This window comes from Coregonus clupeaformis, unplaced genomic scaffold, assembly GCF_020615455.1.
Source record: "Coregonus clupeaformis isolate EN_2021a unplaced genomic scaffold, ASM2061545v1 scaf0031, whole genome shotgun sequence".
Taxonomy (NCBI): Eukaryota; Metazoa; Chordata; class Actinopteri; order Salmoniformes; family Salmonidae; genus Coregonus; species Coregonus clupeaformis.
Window position 1 is genome coordinate 656,742 of NW_025533486.1, and position 21,448 is coordinate 678,189.

A 21,448-nucleotide genomic window follows, 5' to 3' on the forward strand; every position below is an offset into this window, starting at 1 on the left:
AACTCAGGTTGTAGAAACATGTCCACAGTGGTATTACTAAACTATATGAACTCAGAAGGTTGTAGAAACATGTCCACAGTGGTATTACTAAACTATATGAACTCAGAAGGTTGTAGAAACATGTCCACAGTGGTATTACTAAACTATATGAACTCAGAAGGTTGTAGAAACATGTCCACAGTGGTATTACTAAACTATATGAACTCAGGTTGTAGAAACATGCCCCCAGTGGTATTACTAAACTATATGAACTCAGAAGGTTGTAGAAACATGTCCACAGTGGTATTACTAAACAATATGAACTCAGAAGGTTGTAGAAACATGTCCACAGTGGTATTACTAAACTATATGAACTCAGAAGGTTGTAGAAACATGTCCACAGTGCCATTACTAAACTATATGAGCTCAGAAGGTTGTAGAAACATGTCCACAGTGGTATTACTAAACTATATGAACTCTGAAGGTTGTAGAAACATGTCCACAGTGGTATTACTAAACTATATGAACTCAGGTTGTAGAAACATGTCCACAGTGGTATTACTAAACTATATGAACTCAGAAGGTTGTAGAAACATGTCCACAGTGGTATTACTAAACAATATGAACTCAGAAGGTTGTAGAAACATGTCCACAGTGGTATTACTAAACTATATGAACTCAGGTTGTAGAAACATGTCCACAGTGGTATTACTAAACAATATGAACTCAGAAGGTTGTAGAAACATGTCCACAGTGGTATTACTAAACTATATGAACTCAGGTTGTAGAAACATGTCCACAGTGGTATTACTAAACAATATGAACTCAGAAGGTTGTAGAAACATGTCCACAGTGGTATTACTAAACTATATGAACTCAGGTTGTAGAAACATGTCCACAGTGGTATTACTAAACTATATGAACTCAGAAGGTTGTAGAAACATGTCCACAGTGGTGTTACTAAACTATATGAACTCAGGTTGTAGAAACATGTCCACAGTGGTATTACTAAACAATATGAACTCAGAAGGTTGTAGAAACATGTCCACAGTGGTATTACTAAACTATATGAACTCAGAAGGTTGTAGAAACATGTCCACAGTGGTATTACTAAACTATATGAACTCTGAAGGTTGTAGAAACATGTCCACAGTGGTATTACTAAACTATATGAACTCAGGTTGTAGAAACATGTCCACAGTGGTATTACTAAACTATATGAACTCAGAAGGTTGTAGAAACATGTCCACAGTGGTATTACTAAACAATATGAACTCAGAAGGTTGTAGAAACATGTCCACAGTGGTATTACTAAACTATATGAACTCAGGTTGTAGAAACATGTCCACAGTGGTATTACTAAACAATATGAACTCAGAAGGTTGTAGAAACATGTCCACAGTGGTATTACTAAACTATATGAACTCAGGTTGTAGAAACATGTCCACAGTGGTATTACTAAACAATATGAACTCAGAAGGTTGTAGAAACATGTCCACAGTGGTATTACTAAACTATATGAACTCAGAAGGTTGTAGTAACATGTCCACAGTGGTATTACTAAACTATATGAACTCAGGTTGTAGAAACATGTCCACAGTGGTATTACTAAACTATATGAACTCAGGTTGTAGAAACATGTCCACAGTGGTATTACTAAACTATATGAACTCAGAAGGTTGTAGAAACATGTCCACAGTGGTATTACTAAACAATATGAACTCAGAAGGTTGTAGAAACATGTCCACAGTGGTATTACTAAACTATATGAACTCAGGTTGTAGAAACATGTCCACAGTGGTATTACTAAACAATATGAACTCAGAAGGTTGTAGAAACATGTCCACAGTGGTATTACTAAACTATATGAACTCAGGTTGTAGAAACATGTCCACAGTGGTATTACTAAACAATATGAACTCAGAAGGTTGTAGAAACATGTCCACAGTGGTATTACTAAACTATATGAACTCAGGTTGTAGAAACATGTCCACAGTGGTATTACTAAACTATATGAACTCAGAAGGTTGTAGAAACATGTCCACAGTGGTGTTACTAAACTATATGAACTCAGGTTGTAGAAACATGTCCACAGTGGTATTACTAAACAATATGAACTCAGAAGGTTGTAGAAACATGTCCACAGTGGTATTACTAAACTATATGAACTCAGAAGGTTGTAGAAACATGTCCACAGTGGTATTACTAAACTATATGAACTCTGAAGGTTGTAGAAACATGTCCACAGTGGTATTACTAAACTATATGAACTCAGGTTGTAGAAACATGTCCACAGTGGTATTACTAAACTATATGAACTCAGAAGGTTGTAGAAACATGTCCACAGTGGTATTACTAAACAATATGAACTCAGAAGGTTGGTAGAAACATGTCCACAGTGGTATTACTAAACTATATGAACTCAGGTTGTAGAAACATGTCCACAGTGGTATTACTAAACAATATGAACTCAGAAGGTTGTAGAAACATGTCCACAGTGGTATTACTAAACTATATGAACTCAGGTTGTAAAAACATGTCCACAGTGGTATTACTAAACAATATGAACTCAGAAGGTTGTAGAAACATGTCCACAGTGGTATTACTAAACTATATGAACTCAGAAGGTTGTAGTAACATGTCCACAGTGGTATTACTAAACTATATGAACTCAGGTTGTAGAAACATGTCCACAGTGGTATTACTAAACTATATGAACTCAGGTTGTAGAAACATGTCCACAGTGGTATTACTAAACTATATGAACTCAGAAGGTTGTAGAAACATGTCCACAGTGGTATTACTAAACTATATGAACTCGGTTGTAAAAACATGTCCACAGTGGTATTACTAAACTATATGAACTCAGAAGGTTGTAGAAACATGTCCACAGTGGTATTACTAAACTATATGAACTCAGAAGGTTGTAGAAACATGTCCACAGTGGTATTACTAAACTATATGAACTCAGAAGGTTGTAGAAACATGTCCACAGTGGTATTACTAAACTATATGAACTCAGAAGGTTGTAGAAACATGTCCACAGTGGTATTACTAAACTATATGAACTCAGAAGGTTGTAGAAACATGTCCACAGTGGTATTACTAAACTATATGAACTCAGGTTGTAGAAACATGTCCACAGTGGTATTACTAAACTATATGAACTCAGAAGGTTGTAGAAACATGTCCACAGTGGTATTACTAAACTATATGAACTCAGAAGGTTGTAGAAACATGTCCACAGTGGTATTACTAAACTATATGAACTCAGAAGGTTGTAGAAACATGTCCACAGTGGTATTACTAAACTATATGAACTCAGAAGGTTGTAGAAACATGTCCACAGTGGTATTACTAAACTATATGAACTCAGAAGGTTGTAGAAACATGTCCACAGTGGTATTACTAAACTATATGAACTCAGAAGGTTGTAGAAACATGTCCACAGTGGTATTACTAAACTATATGAACTCAGGTTGTAGAAACATGTCCACAGTGGTATTACTAAACTATATGAACTCAGAAGGTTGTAGAAACATGTCCACAGTGGTATTACTAAACTATATGAACTCAGAAGGTTGTAGAAACATGTCCACAGTGGTAGTACTAAACTATATGAACTCAGGTTGTAGAAACATGTCCACAGTGGTATTACTAAACTATATGAACTCAGAAGGTTGTAGAAACATGTCCACAGTGGTATTACTAAACAATATGAACTCAGAAGGTTGTAGAAACATGTCCACAGTGGTATTACTAAACTATATGAACTCAGAAGGTTGTAGAAACATGTCCACAGTGGTATTACTAAACTATATGAACTCAGAAGGTTGTAGAAACATGTCCACAGTGGTATTACTAAACTATATGAACTCAGAAGGTTGTAGAAACATTTCCACAGTGGTATTACTAAACTATATGAACTCAGGTTGTAGAAACATGTCCACAGTGGTATTACTAAACTATATGAACTCAGAAGGTTGTAGAAACATGTCCACAGTGGTATTACTAAACAATATGAACTCAGAAGGTTGTAGAAACATGTCCACAGTGGTATTACTAAACTATATGAACTCTGAAGGTTGTAGAAACATGTCCACAGTGGTATTACTAAACTATATGAACTCAGGTTGTAGAAATCTTCAAAAGTATAGAATGTACACACTAAGAAAAGAGGGTTCCGCAAGGGTTCTTTCGGAAGGGTGATGGTTCTATGTGGAACCATAATGACTCAAAGAACCCTTCAAGCCATTCAATGGTTCTTTGCAGTTCACAAAAAAAGGTTATTTGCGTTTTAGTGATAATTAAAATGTAGGAGCAGTTTCTCATTCGAATATTTTGCGGAGTGGTTTGTTCAAAGCTCTTTTTGTGTAACAGTGAGTGAGTGCCATTGACGTTTATCTAATGTGTTGTGTTATGCAATGACTGTTAATACACACAGTTATGTAGGACTATGGCCAGTGGCGGTGTCTTGTGAACGACTCACGTATGGCCTTGTGTCAATTGAGAACGGTTGACTAAGTCAGTGGTTCTCAATTCTCTCCTCAGTGACCCAGTGATGTTATGTTTCATACTGAAGCTCCAAGACATGTGTTGAAATCGCTAATCAGCTAACTTCGAATCAATGTGCCGATGCGTGTATCACTTTATCAGAAGTACGTCATCAATGATGTCCGAAGCATAGTTTGATCACATGCTTTTTCAAACCATGTGTTGCAAAATGCGAGATCCCACTGATTTCACCGTGGTTCCGGTGCTTTCTTCGATTAAGCTGCTTTCAAACACCGACCGCTACTGGATACCATACTTATACATTTAGTTAGGATTTTTTACAAGTAATTTCACCTGACTGGTGTCTTAGCTGGTAGAGTAGGGAACTATGGAACATTCCAGGACGTGGGAGTATGAGTTTGAATCCCGTTGAATGGACACTATTTTGAAAATAGTTTTGTGAAACCACACTTTCTGCACTGTTGTTCAAATAATTTGTTTTATTTAGTATAGTATAAGCTTCTCTCTTAAACATCCTCAATAATGCCATAGATTCCATTTTAGAAAAATAGTCCACTTGAAGGCAGAAAACGAAGCATGATGTAAGATGTGATCTGACTGGAGGCTATTAAAGCCAATGACTTACCACCACAGAGTTTTGATAAAATCAGTGGAGAAAAAAAGACCTTTATCTGATAATCACACATTGCTATTTATTGCTGACCAGCAGATTTCACTAATGTGCATTGTGAATGAATAAAGAAGCTCAGAGCAATTAACCTATTTGACACAATTGGTTGGAAAGCCTCATTGCATCAGGAAGCTTTGTTTTTCCATCACTACAGTGACCCGCAGCAGTTTGAGAGCTAGTTGAGAGCAACTTGTCACGGCAGGTAGCCTAGCATTAAGAGTCAGTAACTGAAAGGTCGCTGGTTTGAATCCCAAAGCCGACTAGCTGAAAAATATGCCGATGTGCCCTTGAGCAAGGCACTTAGCCCTAATTGTGCTTGTATGTTGCTCTGGATGAGAGCGTCTGCTAAATGACTAAACTGTTAAATATAACACCTATGGAATTTTAACAATATAGTATATGGCTAACCAGAATACCAAAGAAATGTAATGTTCTTCAAAAGGATCTACGAAGAACCTTTGATATTGAGGAAGGTTCTTTATAGAACCATTCTCTATAAAGGTTCTATAAAGAACCATAACAAAGGGTTCTTTATAGCCAAAAAAAGGGCTGTAACCATAGCGAACCCTTTTTTGGCACTATGTAGAACCTTTAGTTTTTAGTGTGTAACCACTAAATGCATTAAAGGAAAATGATTTGGTGTTACAAACAAACTGCAAATATCAACGCTGTTGTCATAAAATGTTACTATATGTTTTATATATTGTGTTTCGTGTAGGTCGAAACATTGCATTCTGTTAAATTACAAAGCCCTTTTTTAATGAATACAATATTTTTGGTTATGGAAAAGATATTTCACATCGGTTTAGATTATTAAATTATTCTCTACACTGTCCTTGCTGGCCCATGTTGACTCCAATGCTTCCCACAGTTGTGTCAAGTTGGCTGGATATCCTTTAGGTGGTGGACCATTCTTGATACACACGGGAAACTGTTGAGAGTGAAAAACCCAGCAGCGTTGCTGCTGGTCCAACATCTCATTACACCTGATGGTCCAACATCTCATTACACCTGATGGTCCAACATCTCATTACACCTGCTGGTCCAACATCTCATTACACCTGCTGGTCCAACATCTCATTACAACTGCTGGCCAACATCTCATTACACCTGCTGGTCCAACATCTCATTACACCTGATGGTCCAACATCTCATTACACCTGATGGTCCAACATCTCATTACACCTGCTGGTCCAACATCTCATTACACCTGCTGGTCCAACATCTCATTACACCTGATGCTCCAACATCTCATTACACCTGCTGGCCAACATCTCATTACACCTGCTGGTCCAACATCTCATTACACCTGATGGTCCAACATCTCATTACACCTGCTGGTCCAACATCTCATTACACCTGCTGGTCCAACATCTCATTACACCTGATGCTCCAACATCTCATTACACCTGCTGGCCAACATCTCATTACACCTGCTGGTCCAACATCTCATTACACCTGCTGCTCCAACATCTCATTACACCTGCTGGTCCAACATCTCATTACACCTGCTGCTCCAACATCTCATTACACCTGCTGGTCCAACATCTCATTACACCTGCTGCTCCAACATCTCATTACACCTGCTGGCCAACATCTCATTACACCTGCTGGTCCAACATCTCATTACACCTCCTGATGAAACATCTCATTACACCTGCTGGTCCAACATCTCATTACACCTGCTGGTCCAACATCTCATTACACCTGCTGCTCCAACATCTCATTACACCTGCTGCTCCAACATCTCATTACACCTGCTGGTCCAACATCTCATTACACCTGCTGGTCCAACATCTCATTACACCTGCTGGCCAACATCTCATTACACCTGCTGGTCCAACATCTCATTACACCTGCTGGCCAACATCTCATTACACCTGCTGCTCCAACATCTCATTACACCTGCTGCTCCAACATCTCATTACACCTGCTGGTCCAACATCTCATTACACCTGCTGGTCCAACATCTCATTACACCTGCTGGCCAACATCTCATTACACCTGCTGCTCCAACATCTCATTACACCTGCTGGTCCAACATCTCATTACACCTGCTGGTCCAACATCTCATTACACCTGCTGGCCAACATCTCATTACACCTGCTGCTCCAACATCTCATTACACCTGCTGGCCAACATCTCATTACACCTGCTACTCCAACATCTCATTACACCTGCTGGTCCAACATCTCATTACACCTGCTGGTCCAACATCTCATTACACCTGCTGCTCCAACATCTCATTACACCTGCTGGCCAACATTTCATTACACCTGCTGGTCCAACATCTCATTACACCTGCTGGTCCAACATCTCATTACACCTACTGGTCCAACATCTCATTACACCTGCTGGTCCAACATCTCATTAAACCTGCTGGCCAACATCTCATTACACCTGCTGGTCCAACATCTCATTACACTTGATGCTCCAACATCTCATTACACCTGCTGCTCCAACATCTCATTACACCTGCTGGTCCAACATCTCATTACACCTCCTGGTCCAACATCTCATTACACCTGCTGGTCCAACATCTCATTACACCTGCTGGTCCAACATCTCATTACACCTCCTGGTCCAACATCTCATTACACCTACTGGTCCAACATCTCATTACACCTGCTGGTCCAACATCTCATTACACCTGCTGGTCCAACTTCTCATTACACCTCCTGGTCCAACATCTCATTCCAAAATCATGGCCATTAATATGGAGTTGGTTCCCCCTTTGCTGCTATACCAGCCTCCACTCTTCTGGGAAGGATTTCCACTAGATGTTGGAACATTGTGCGGGGACTTGCTTCCATTCCGTGGTCCTCTGTAGCTCAACTGGTAGAGCACGGCGCTTGTAACGCCAAGGTAGTGGGTTCGATCCCCGGGACCACCCATACACAAAAATGTATGCACGCATGACTGTAAGTCGCTTTGGATAAAAGCGTCTGCTAAATGGCATATTATTATTATTATAAGATAATTAGTGAGGTCGGGCACTGATGTTGGGCGATTAGGCCTGGCTCGCAGTAGGCATTCCAAAGGTGTTCGATGGGGTTGAGGTCAGGGCTCTGTGCAGGCCAGTCAAGTTCTTCCAGTTCAAACCATTTCTGTATGGACCTTGCTTTGTGCACAGAATCGTCTAGAATGTCATTGTATGGGGTAGCGTTAAGATTTTCCTTCACTGGAACTAAGGGGCCTAGCCCGAACCACGAAAAACAGCCCCAGACCATTATTCCTCCTCCACCAAACTTTACAGTTGTCACTATGCATTAGGGCAGGTAGCGTTCTCCTGGCATCCGCCAAACCCAGATTGGTCCGTCGGACTGCCAGATGGTGAAGCGTGATCAAGTGTGATCGTGTTTCCACTGCTCCAGAGTCCAATGGCGGCGAGCTTGTTGGAAATGTTGCATCCTATGACCGTGCCACGTTGAAAGTCACTGAGCTCTTCAGTAAAGCTATTCTACTACTAATGTTTGTCTATGGAGATTGCATGGCGGTGTGCTCGATTTTATACACCTGTCAGCAACGGGTGCGACTGAAATAGCCGAATCCACTAATTTGATGGGGTGTCCACATACTTTTGTATATATAGTGTATGTGTAAAAATAAATACATATATACAGTACCAGTCAAAGGTTTGGACACAGCTACTCATTTAAGGGTTTTTCTTAATTTTTACTATTTTCTACATTGTAGAATAATAGTGATGACATCAAAACTATGAAATAACACACATGGAATCATGTAGTAACCAAAAAAGTATTAAACAAATCAAAAAATATTTTATATTTGAGATTCTTCAAATAGCCACCCTTTGCCTTGATGACAGCTTTGCACAATCTTGAGCAATTTCCAAACGCCTGAAGGTACCACGTTCATCTGTACAAACAATCGTACGCAAGTATAAACACCATGGGACCATGCAGCTGTCATACCGCTCAGGAAGGGAGACGCGTCCTGTCTCCTAGAGATGAACGTACTTTGGTGCGAAAAGTGAAAATCAATCCCAGAACAACAGCAAAGGACTTTGTGAAGATGCTGGAGGAAACGCAGTACAAAAGTATCTATATCCACAGTAAAACTAGTCCTATATCGACATAACCTGAAAGGCCGCTCAGCAAGGAAGAAGCCACTGCTCCAAAACCGCCATAAAAAAGCCAGACTACGGTTTGCATCTGCACATGGGGACGAAAATCATACTTTTTGGAGAAATATCCTCTGGTCTGATGAAACAAAAATTGAACTGTTTGGCCATAATGACCATCGTTATGTTTGGAGGAAAAAGGGTGTTGCTTGCAAGCCAAAGAACACCATCCCAACCGTGAAGCACAGGGGTGGCAGCATTATGCTGTTGGGGTGCTTTGCTGCAGGCGGGACTGGTGCACTTCACAAAATAGGAAGTTAAAGCTTGGTCACAAATGGGTCTTCCAAATGGACAATGACCCCAAGCATACTTCCAAAGTTGTGGCAAAATGGCTTAAGGACAACAAAGTCAAGGTATTGGAGTGGCCATCATAAAGCCCTGACCTCAATCCTATAGAAAATTTGTGGGCAGAACTGAAAAAGCGTGTGCGAGCAAGGAGGCCTATAAACCTGACTCAGTTACACCAGCTCTGTCAGGAGGAATGGGCCAAAATTCACCCAACTTATTGTGGGAAGCTTGTGGAAGGCTACCCGAAACGTTTGACCCAAGTTAAACAATTTAAAGGCAACGCTACCAAATACTAATTGAGTGTATGTAAACTTTTGACCCACTGGGAATGTGATGAAAGACATTTCACATTCTTAAAATAAAGTGGTGATCCTAACTGACCTAAAACAGGGAATTCTTACTAGGATTAAATGTCAGGAATTGTGAAAAACTGAGTTTAAATGTATTTGGCTAAGGTGTATGTAAACTTCCGACTTCAACTGTAGATTGTAATATGTATTTTTCTGGCTTGTCTTCCCCAGTGATTTGACCCACGCACTCCTACTGCTTATTATTATTATGTGACTTGTTAAACTCATTTCTACTCCTGAAACTTTTCAGGCTTGCCATAACAAAGGGGTTGAATACTTACTGATTCAAGACATTTCAGCTTTTCATTTTTTATTACATTTGTAAAGACTTCGTAAAACATATTTCCATTTTGACATTATGGGGTATTGTGTGTAGGCCAGTGACCAAATAAATCTGAATTTTATGCATTTTAAATTCAGGCTTTAACATAACAAAATGTGGAAAATGTCAGTCAAGGGGTGTGAATACTTTCTGAAGGCACTTTATATACCTAAAATCCGGCAAATTGAGAGCTCTACACTAAAGTTTTACAAACAATAAAAACCTTGGCGCGCCCGAAAATATTATTAAAAAGTTTGGTCCTTGGACACAGAGGGGTTAAACACTAAAGTTACCGTCCATCTAGTGAAGAGAGGAGAACCGGACAGAGGGATGGTAGGTAGCCAGCATCCGTCAACGAGAGAGGGAGAAGCCCTCCACGGTATTTAACAGGTGGAAGAAACAACCAGGTAGCTCCATCGGTCCACAAGAAATGCAGGCAGCCGGTGATGATGTAGTGGTAGCTAGGATAACTAGGATGCTGCTGGTAAAGAGTAGCTAGCAGCTAGCTGTACCGACTAGCTTGGCTAGCTAGCAGGTCGTTCGTCTGTCCCTCGAGGATGATGACGAACCCGTTGAACCACACAATTAAACAAGACTAGCGAGTGAAAAGGATCTGGCTACACTCATACTGTCACTGACCATTACGCAAAAAAGCAAATTGAACAATAAACTTCGGTGTCTCAGCACTGTAACGAACTCCGTCGTTATTTCCCAACATCACCTCAGCCCACTCTGCGCGTAACTGGACAATATGCTTGGCGCCAAACCGTACGTGGACGCGGACAGTTCTGTACGGGGACGCGGACAGTTCCAGAACGCGGACATGAGCAGAGCAACAAAATAAACTAAACCCAGTCTTTACAGTGGCTTACATTAGTAATATTCATTTTTTATTATGTAAAACAAAATGATTCGTTTTTTAAAACAATGTTTTGAGATCTGGGCTCATATCCAAAAAGCGTCTCAGAGTAGAAAATGTGTCGTATAAGTGCTGACAATAAAGCCATTTTAGTCCTACTCTTATGGGTATAAATTAAAGCTATGCATGAAGCCTCTTTATTCATAAGTGTCCCACCTAGTTGGCAGATATTTAGGACACCTCATGAGCTGTCCTAACCAGTTAAGAGGTACCAGCAGGTGTCTTGATAATAGAAACATGCAGCGAGTCAGTGGTTCCTGTGCAACATGTAATTGCTTTGGAGCAGTGGTGACCTGTCATTCAGGGCAGAGCCCCACCTGTTTAGCAGATGCTCTTACCCAGAGCTATTTACAGTAAGTGCATTCATCTTAAGATAGCTAGGTGAGACAACCAGATAATACAGTCAAATATACAGGATACGAACATTCAATTTCAGCTAAACAATGGATATATAGCGTTTTGCAATAAAAATAATAATAATTAAATACATCTAAAATCTATTAATTAAACATCTGAGAACAGTAATATTGAAGGTACCCATAAGCAACCATTTCTGATTATTGTGGAAATAGCATTTAGGAAATAAACTCTTAATAATTCTTAAACAAAATTGTCATCTCACCTCTTAGCTTCGGTGTCATGTTCCCCAGAGAGACTCATTTTAGACCACTGACCCCTAAACAGAGATCCAACATGTTGGTTGTAGTTAACACAGTAATTCTTGAATGTGAATTGTTATCATTTATTAATTATCTCTTACAAAACATTTACTAACAGACATATTGAAACAGTCAGGCTATGTAATGCAATCAAATGAACATCTGGTTGTGACATCTCTTCTCCATGTTAACTGTCAATAATAATAATAAGTCACTGTTTGTTAAGGTAGTTATAGACAGTGCAGCAACACAAGGCCATGTCTCACACTTATTTGTATTCATTAAAAGTCAGCCAATTATTATCTTTAAATCTGTTATTTTCTAAACGTATCTGAGAATGTAGACAGAAGGGCTAAAACAGGCTTGATTGATCTGGGGGGGATCAGTGATCTATACAGAAAGTTTTTTTGCAACAATTAAGAGATTTTATATTATTTAAAGTAGGCTAGGTTATTATGTATAACAGTAATTTTTTGTGTAAAGCAGATCAAGGTCTATACCTCAGCCAGTGGTGACCCGTCATTCAGGGCAGGTGGCCTTTCCTGTTTTGCATGTTATTTTGGCATTAATACGTGTCACATATCAGTTTGCAAAAATGTAAAAATAATATATATATAATTGAGTTAATGAACCGCAAAAAACATGGTCTCTTTTGTTTTCTTGAGTAAGGCAGCTCCAAAATGCAGGTGTTTCAGCCTAGCTCAGTGCTTTCTGTGGTGGTGGGTCAAGCCAGAAGACAATACAGAGCATTGCTTCGTGATTGGCTCAGTGTTCTGTCACTCATGGGGACACTACGTCACCGCCAAGTCTAAGGGGTAGAGCTAGAAAATTCAAGCCCATTGGGTGCTGCCACAGAGTTACATTAGAAGTGCCCATCCAAGAAGGTCATTGGCCAACAGATAAAATGACGTCAAATCACATTATATCTACAGTATCTTTGATTGAACTGATCAGGTCAACATCATACTTTCAAAATCTTAGCCAGCAGTCATCATCATGAATCAAGTCGACAATCTACAGGCAAATCCTTTTTAATCCTTGTCATATGAAGAGAAATAATGAAGAGAAATGATAGGACAGCTGTTGGGACTCTGCTGTTGGGACTCTGCTGTTGGGACTCTGCTGTTGGGACTCTGCTGTTGGGTCTCTGCTGTTGGGACTCTGCTGTCGGGACTCTGCTGTCGGGACTCTGCTGTTGGGACTCTGCTGTTGGGACTCTGCTGTCGGGACTCTGCTGTTGGGACTCTGCTTTATGTCGGCCCTAACAGTTTGTGGCCACCGTTTCTCACCGTTATAGTGCAATGAATGTATTGTTTAGTGTTGTGTTGTGGAGTGGCTTTGCTGGCATGCATCCCCCCTTTATTTATGTTTTGCCCCACCAAGATTGACATGCTAAAATCACCACTGACCTCAGCTATAGCCTAGATGACCAGCCTAAACCTGTTCAGATCAGTTCCCATAACGTTATAACAGTAACAGTAGCAGGAGCCTAGTCCTGATACAGATGGAGGTCTATACCTCAGCTATAGCCTACATATCCTAGATGACCAGCCTAAACCTGTTCAGATCAGTTCCCATAACGTTATAGACCTAACAGTAGCAGGACAGAGCTTGTAGCCTAGGCATGGTATTTTACACACCATTTCAAACGGAGACCATCAGGTTTGTCAACATGATATGTGATCATAGCTCAAACCTACTCTGACTATTGAATGTCTGACGTCGACCTAACCTTATAATAGTTTGTAGTTTAGCCTAGACCTACGAGAGTCTGCCCGTCTTTCCTACATATCAACACATTCATCCGACTTCTAATGTTACCGAGAAATATGTGCCACAGTTTCAACAGCCATTGTGTAACTGCGTAGGCTACACACTTACTTTCACGTTCATATGAGGAAATCACATAACTTCTTACAGTCGCTGGTGCAGCCGCCTGTTCTCTTGCAGATGAAGTAGCTTTTATAGGCAACTCATTCAACCAGCCTAAACAACAGTAAATAAAAAATGTCAAAGGTCAAAAGTCAATCCTGATATAGCCATGTACATCAAAGAGAGGTGTATTGCTACAGATGTAGGATCTTAATTTTAGCCAGTTTGCTACAACAGGAAAATAATCCTGCAGCAACAGGACATTTGAATTATTATGTGGATTATAATTAATGAACAATTTTTTAAATAGAAAAGTGGAATTCATCATCTTCAGAAACCTTTTTTAAAGCTTAAATACACTCAAATACACTACAAGTTTTAGTTCTCCTGCAACAGGGTGATCAAATTAAGATCCTACATCTGTACAGAGATTATGTTTTTATCTAAATAAGGCAGTTTGAGTTATTGGCAATAACGTTGCAACTTTCAGCTGCTGTAAACCTATGTGATTGGATGTTATAGACCCCCATCTGAACAGTTTCTTTCCCCATGCTGTAGCCCTCACCGACTGGCCATCTGGTCCATAGAGACTAAAGCTTTCTTAGCTAGCTGGACTATGCACTTGCCTCTGCTAGCAATACACTGTGCTAACATTAGCCTAGACTGTACCACAGAAAATAACAGTTTTAAACAGTTGTAAAAACACACTTCTTCCAGACAGAATAGTTCCTGTAGATTCAGACTTACTCATCACCAATCTTTTGTTATGTCTCGTTGGATTCATAACCACTGTGTCTGTACAACAATTCAATAATGATGAGACGGGAGACAGGAATCAGTTCAACCATTTATCTGGAACGTGATCATCTCAACACATACAAACCCCCATGATGCTCTGCAGCACAACCCCAATATACAACAAATACATAAGTAAATGGACACAAAACAAAACTCATAGAGGAATTTAAATGTTCATTTCTAGAAAGTAGGGCCATGGGATAGGTCAGAAAGGTCAGTATGTTTGATAACTGGTTACAGAGGTGACATAACAAGCATAAGGTCCATTATAACACAGTGAAGTAGAGGTGGGAGCTAAAAGCAGACATGGACAGTGAGATGGTGTGAGGAGGTCAGGGGTGAAACACTAGATCAGGACAGGTAGAAATGGCAGGGCTGGAAATAGACACAGAGACACATTCTGATCATGGCTCAGACCTGACCTGAGACACCCAAAGAGAAGATGCCATAGCAAAGTCCTGTCCAAGAGGCTATATGGGATTTCCTTTCATCAAAATCCTACACATGGAAATGTGTCCAGTGTGTGTATGTCCAGTGTGTGTGTGTGTGTGTCCAGTGTGTGTGTGTGTGTCCAGTGTGTGTGTTCAGTGTGTGTGTGTGTGTGTGTGTGTGTGTGTGTGTGTCCAGTGTGTGTGTCCTGTGTGTGTGTGTGTCAGGTGTGTCCGGTGTGTCCAGTGTGTATGTGTGTGTGTGTGTCGTGTGTGTGTGTGTCCAGTGTGTATGTGTGTGGGTCCAGTGTGAGTGTGTGTGTGTCCAGTGTGTGTGTCTCCAGCGTATGTGTGTGTGTCCAGTGTGTGCTTCCAGTTTGTGTGAGTGTGTGCGTCCAGTGTGTGTGTGTCCAGTGTGTGTGTGTGTGTCCAGTGTGTGTGAGTGTGTGTGTAAGTGTGTATGTGTGTGTGTCCAGTGTGTGTTTGTGTGTGTGTCCAGTGTGTGTGAGTGTGTGTGTCCAGTGTGTGTGTGTGTGTCCAGTGTGTGTGTGTGTGTGTGTGTGTGTGTCAGGTGTGTGTGTGTCCAGTGTGTGTGTGTGTGTCCAGTGTGTGTGTGTGTGTCCAGTGTGTGTGTCCTGTGTGTGTGTGGGTGTGTCAGGTGCGTGTGTGTCCAGTGTGTATGTGTGTGTGTCGTGTGTGTGTGTGTCCAGTGTGTATGTGTGTGGGTCCAGTGTGAGTGTGTGTGTGTGTGTGTCCAGTGTGTGTGTGTCCAGCGTATGTGTGTGTGTCCAGTGTGTGTGTCCAGTGTGTGTGTCCAGTGTGTGTGTGTGTGTTTGTGTGTGTCCAGTATGTGTGAGTGTGTGTGTCCTGTGTGTGTGTGTGTGTGTGTCCAGTATGTGTGTGTGTCCTTTGTGTGTATGTGTCCAGTGTGTCAGTGTGTGTGTGTGTGTGTGTGTGTCCAGTGTGTGTGTGTGAATCTAGTGTGTGTGTGTGTGTGTCTAGTGTGCGTGTGTGTGTGTGTCCAGTGTGTGTGTGTGTGTCCAATGTGTGTGTGTCCAGTGTGTTTGTTCAGTGTGTGTGTGTTTGTGTGTGTGTGTACAGTGTGTGTGTGTATCAAGTGTGTTTGTGTGTCCAGTGTGTGTCAGTGTGTGTGTCCAGTGTGTGTGTGCGTTCAGTATGTGTGTGTGTGTGTCCAGTGTGTGTGTGTGTGTGTGTGTGTGTGAGTGTCCAGTGTTTGTGTGTGTCCAGTGTGTGTGTGTGTGAATCTAGTGTGTGTGTGTGTGTCTAGTGTGTGTGTGTGTCCAGTGTGTGTGTGTCCAGTGTGTGTGTGTGTCCAGTGTGTGTGTGTGTGTCCAGTTTTTGTGTGTGTCCAGTGTGTTTGTCCAGTGTGTGTGTGTGTGTGTGTGTGTGTATCAGTGTTACCATGGTTATTATTTACAGGGACACTGAGGAGTCACCATAATGAACCCTAAACCCTGGATAGAGGGGCTCAGTGAATGTGGAGTGGAATGTGTACAGGTGGGTCAGTGTGTCAGAGGAGACTCTGTAGAAGGACAGAGTGCCGGGCTGGCCAGTCCAGATACACTCCCTACTCTGTGGGGAGCTGGAGGAGGGGACGTCTATGGTAGTGGACTTATTATTGTGCCTGGCAGAGTAACTGTTGTCAGAGCAGAGCAGACTCCAGGACTTGTCATTGTATCCAAGCCAACAGTCACTACCCCATCCTCTCCTGCTGATTCCTTTATATGTCACTCCTATAACAGCCCCTCTCCCCCTCCACTTTACCTCCCAGTAACAGCGCCCAGTCAGACCCTCTCTACACAGCACCTGTGGCCAGACATCAAATCTCTCTGGGTGATCAGGATACGGCTGCTTCTCTCTCCTACATGTCACCTTTCTGTTCTCCTCAGACAGAGAGAGGAATCTGTTTACTGTGTTTGGGTCCAGTGTGAGATCACAGACATCTGATGGATGAAACCAGACACAATATTAGAAATCATCATCATTCACATTAGAATGTTAACTCACTTTTCACTAATTCATTTAATGTAGATGTTTCTAGGTATCAAAAGGAGACGTTAAGGTAACTTGAGACTTGTTGAATGATCATATGTTATACTGTATGGTAATATAAAACACACTTATTCCCATTAATTATACACACACACACACATCCTGAACACAAACACACACACACACACACACTGGATACACACACACACACACACACACACACACACACACACACCACCACACAAACACATCCTGAACACACACACACACACACACACACACACACACTGAACACACACACACATACTGACACACAAACACACACACTTGACATACACACACACACACACACACTGGACAGACACACACACACACACACAAACACACACATCCTGAACACACAAACAACCACACCTGTATGCATGAAAACACACACACACACACACATTTCTAATGTAACAGGAACGCGCCACACACAGACACACACATTGTCTAAGCAACTCTTTGGTAATCTTTGGTGTCCCTGATTTGTGCTTCTGTAGAACTACAGCTGATATTTAATATGACCAAGTAAGTAATGATGGTGGTCTTTGACTTTGACTTCACTTGAATTAAGACTTATTCTTAGTCATATTCTTCACAGCAGTCAACACTCACATTTTGTAAGTCCAGGTTTCATTCTGTTCTCTCCACCATGTTCCACACTGTAGCGGTAAGCAGAAGAACAGACAGTCATTGAGGGATACACGTGAACTCACACACACACACTCACACACTCACACACACACACACACACACACACACACACACAACACACACACACACACACACAAACACACACACACACACACACACACACACACACACACACACACACACACACACACACACATTCAGCATATAACTTTGTACAAGCCGTGTTGAGAATGTTTGTCTGTGTGTGTGTCTGTGTGTGTGCATGTGTGTGTGTGTCCAGTGTGTGTGTTTGTGTGTGTCCAGTGTGTGTGTGGTATGTGTGTGTGTCCAGTGTGTTTGTGTGTGTGTGTGTCCAGTGTGTGTCTGTGTGTCCTCTTTGTGTGTGCCCAGTGTGTATGTGTGTGTGTCCAGTGTGTTTGTTCAGTTTGTGTGTGTTTGTCAAGTGAATGTGTGTGTCCAGTGTGTGTATGTGTGTCCAGTGTGAGTGTGTGTCTGTGTGTGTGTCCAATATGTGTGTTTGTGTGTCCAGTGTGTGTCCAGTGTGTGTGTGTGTGTGTGTCCAGAGTGTGCTTGTGTGGGTCCAGTGTGTGTGTGTTCAGTGTGTGTGTGTGTTTGTCAGTCAAGTGTGTGTGTGTGTGTGTGGCCAGTGTGTGTGTGTCCACACACACACACACACACACACACACACACACACACACGCACACACTGGACACACACACACACTGGACACACACACAGACTGGACACACACACACACACAGTGGACACACACACACACAGTCTTTATATAACTTAGTCCAAGTGGTGGTCAGAATGTTTGTCTTAACTAGCCTGATAACTCAAACATGTCTGATATGAACATTGACATAAACCCTCTACATACTTGAGTTTCTCCAGTCTGCAGTGTGGATCCTCCAGTCCAGCAGAGAGCAGTCTGACTCCTGAGTCTCCTGGGTGATTGTAGCTCAGGTCCAGCTCTCTCAGGTGTGAGGGGTTTGACTTCAGAGCTGAGACCAGAGAAGCACAGCCTTCCTCTGTGACTAGACAGTGTGACAGCCTGCAAAGAGTCAAATCATATTAAAACCACACTGCTATTCTTTGGTGGTGAAAATAGTGGCAGTATATTTTTTCAAAATGTTCAGATACATCAGTGTCCTGAAACCTGCCATATATATTCATAAATGGATGTATCATTATTAGAAATGACAAATTATCAAAGTATTGCTTGTAGATAGAAAAATGCATATGACAAATATTTGAGTAGACTGACCAGAGCAGTTTAAAAAGCAGTATCAGTCAAAAGACAGTCCACACCATCTCTATTTTGACAGTGAAGATAACATTTTAAATGTGTCTCTGTACTCCAGCATTTTGGATTTGAGATAAAATGTTTCATATGAGGTGACAGTATATAATGTCACCTTTTATTTGAGGGTATTTTAATACATATCTGTTTCACCGTTTAGAAATAAATCATTTTATGTATCTAGTCCCCCCATTTGACGAAGTCAAACGTATTCTGACCATTTCACTTACAGTGTATTAAAGTAGTCAAAAGTTTAGTATTTGGTCCCAAACTCGTTGGATGCATTCGCAGTTTGTTTTGGTTGTGTTTTGGGTTATGTTTTGCCCGATAGTAACTGAATGGTGGATGATGACTGGAGTAATTTTCTGTCTAAGTGAGTAATTAACATGTTTCTAAACACTACTAAATGAATCCTGATGATGCCATGATTAAGAAAAATCATGAATGAATCATGAATAATAATGAGTGAGAAAGTTACAGAGGCTACAACAAAACATGCTAACCTCTCACCATTACCAATAACAGAGGGGGTATGATCCTTGATCCTCTGTAACTTTCTCATTCATCATCATTCACGATTCATTCATGATTATTCATAATCATGGTAGCATCCACATGAATGTATAAGTGTTCAGAAACATCTTCTATTCTTACTGACAATACAAGTGAAGTGACTCCAAAATGACAGGACATTATCCACCATTCAGTTTCTATTGGGGAAAACATCATCCAAAACACAACCAAGACAAACTGCAAATGCATTCAACAAGTTTGTAGAATCACAAGCTTGATGTAATCACTGCAGGTAAGGAATATGGGACCAAATACTAAACTTATGACTACTTTACTACAATATAAGTGAATATGTCCAAATTATTACGACTTTTTTCAAATGGGAGAACTAGACACATAAAGTTCTTTCATTTCTAAACAGTAACACAGATATGTATGAAAATATCCTCAAATAAAAGGTGACATTCTGTTCTGTCACCTAATATGAAACATTCTACCTCAAATCCAAAATGCTGGAGCATAGCACCAAATGTAAAACTGTAAGCTTCACTGTCCAAACACATATGGTGTGGACTATGTGTGCCTGGTAAACACATGTGGATCTGGTGAACAGTTATCACTTGTTGACCAACTACAGGAATACTGACCTCAGAGTCTCCAGTTTACAGTGGGGATTGCCCAGGACAGCAGAGAGCAGCTTCACTCCTGAATCCTTCAGGTCATTGTTACTCAGATCCAGCTCTCTCAGGTGTGAGGGGTTTGACTTCAGAGCTGAGACCAGAGAAGCACAGCCTTCCTCTGTGACTAGACAGCCTGACAGCCTGCAAAGAGTCAAATCATATTAAAACCACACTGCTATTCTTTGGTGGTGAAAATAGTGGCAGTATATTTTTTTCAACATTTTCAGATATTTCAGCATCCCGGAACCTGACATATCTATTCATAAATTAATGTATCATTATTAGAAATGACAAATTATCAAAGTATTGCTTGTAGATAGAAAAATGTATATTACAAATATTTGAGTAGACTGACCAGAGCAGTTTAAAAAGCAGTATCAGTCAAAAGACAGACAGTGAGGTATCAGATTTAGATTGTATTGAGTATACAGTCCACACCATATCTATTTTGACAGTGAAGCTAACATTTTAAATGTGTCTCTGTACTCCAGCATTTTGGATTTGAGATCAAATGTTTCATATGAGGTGACAGTATATAATGTCACCTTTTATTTGAGGGTATTTTAATATATATCTGTTTCACCGTTTAGAAATGAAAGCACTTTATGTATCTAGTCCCCCTATTTGAATAAGTCATAAGTATTCTGACCAATTCACTTACAGTGTATTAAAGTAGTTCAAAGTTTAGTATTTGGTCCCAAACTCGTTTGTTGCATTTGCAGGTTGTTTTGGTTGTGTTTTGGGTTATGTTTTGTCCAATAGTAACTGAATGGTGGATGATGACTGGAGTAATTTTCTGTCTAAGTGAGTAGATAACATGTTTCTAAACACTACTAAATGAATCCTGATGATGACATGAAGAACAATCATGAATTAATCATGAATTATAATGAGTGAGAAAGCTACAGAGGCTACAACAAAACATGCTAACCTCTCACCATTACCAATAACAGAGGGGGTATGACCCTTGTTCCTCTGTAACTTTCTCATTCATCATCATTCACCATTCATTCATGATTATTCATAATCATGGTAGCATCCACATGAATGTAGAAGTGTTCAGAAACATCTTCTATTCTTACTGACAATACAAGTGAAGTGACTCCAAAATGACAGGACATTATTCACCATTCAGTTTCTATTGGGAAAAACATCATCCAAAACACAACTAAAACAAACTGCAAATGTATTCAACAAGTTTGTAGAATCACACAACTGATGTAATCAACACAGGGAAGGAATATGTTACCAAATACTAAATGTTTGACTAAACTAATTCTAGTGTGTGTGTTTGTG